At 53.9% G+C, this 1,521-nt stretch overlaps 1 non-coding gene across 1 annotated transcript; it reads left to right on the forward strand.

The window, feature by feature from the left end:
• The first annotated feature begins 1,449 nt into the window (after positions 1-1,449).
• TRNAQ-CUG lies at positions 1,450-1,521 on the forward strand. Its single transcript has one exon. It is a non-coding gene; the product is annotated as a tRNA-Gln (tRNA).

Consider the following 1,521-nt stretch of genomic DNA (forward strand, 5'->3'; position numbering starts at 1 on the left):
GTGATCCTGGGCAGGGCCCCAGGAACATCCTCTGTTGCTTGGAGATCCACTGTCTGACCCCAGAAGAGACATGTCCCCTCCGATGGCTTTACAGCACATGGATGGGAAAAAGCTGTCCCTTTTCCTGTGCCACAGCCCCTGGAGGGGGGTTTCCTCCACCTTTTTACAAGGCCTTCAGAGACTGGGCCCTGCTCTCGCTGCTCCCACCCACCTGGGCCCTGCAGATCCCAGGGATATGTGAGGAAAGCCCTCAGCAATGCTGATTCTCTGGGACAAGCTTTCAGAGTTGTGCCTCTGTAGAGATTCAACCCTTTTCCAGTGATTAGGTGTTTCTCCTGCCTCCTCTGAATGTGACCTGGCATTTGATATCTTAGGCTTGGGTATGACTGTGCGTTCTGTCGTGTGGGTTCAGAAGTACCAGATGCCAGCCCAATGCTTTAGGAAATGCAAAGGTACCAGGAGGTCGTGTCCTCAGTGTCCCAGGCTAAGTCTGAGATCCAATAGAGTGTCCCCACATGGGTTTCCTCCTGTGTGACTGCTGGGAGGAAGGGCTCTGCTCTCAACACACAGGCTCAAACCTTGGCAGAAGGAGGAACGCACCACTGCAGCTTTTCCTGGCTGTGTGCATGGACCCTTTTTGGGCAGGCATTGTGCTGGTGCCAGGACATGAGGGAAAGTTCCCTCAGGCTGGACATAGAAACCTTCCCGAGTCTGGAGCATACTCAGGAGAGAAAATGGGGATTCCAACGAGGGAGAGACCACTTTGGGGCACAAGGGGAGAGTGAGTCCTGGAAGATAGGACCAGGGTTTGGAGTCAGCCAAGAATGCCCCAGCAGAGGAAGGCAGTCCAGCTTGAGCAACACATAACAAGCTACTTTGGGTACTCCTGCAAGCTCGTTCCTCTAGTGAAGCTCATCCCCTGCCCTCTCTCTTGGTCGCCTTGTTCAGCAAGGTCAGGAGCTGGGGTAGGACTGGAACGAGGAGTAAGCATATCTGGGTAATGGCTGCTTAGTATGAGCTACAAGGTGAGAAACAGGAGAGGCAATAACTTACATGGGCAGATGGACACACTGTCCAACATGGGGGCAAAGGAAGGCAGCAGCAGAGACCCCAAGTGCAAGGATTGAACCTTCAACTGCTGGGCCATGAATGTACCGTGTGAGGTGCACCGTGGAAGAGGTTCTACTTGAAACTCCCTAACCTGGTCCAAGTAGGCAAAAGCAATATTTTCCGTGGTTACCAGCCTGTCTCTTGTAAGAGAGGGCACGTGAGGCTTGTGCAAAGAGCTCTGCCACTCCCTTGAAAGGCCCTGTGAGTAGAGAGTGGCCAGTGGCCTTGGGGAAGACTGTACTTGGTGATGTCCATGGAGATGGAGAGACAGCCAGGCTCAGCCAGGAGTAGAAGGCTCCACGAGGGTGGCCTCAGGGGAAAGACAGTGCTTGTGCAGGAGGTCCCATGGTGTAACGGTAAGCACTCTGGACTCTGAATCCAGCGGTCTGAGTTCGAATCTCAGTGGGACCT

This window comes from Tyto alba, unplaced genomic scaffold (assembly GCF_018691265.1).
Source record: "Tyto alba isolate M040663 unplaced genomic scaffold, T.alba_DEE_v4.0 Super-Scaffold_41, whole genome shotgun sequence".
In the NCBI taxonomy this organism is placed as follows: domain Eukaryota; kingdom Metazoa; phylum Chordata; class Aves; order Strigiformes; family Tytonidae; genus Tyto; species Tyto alba.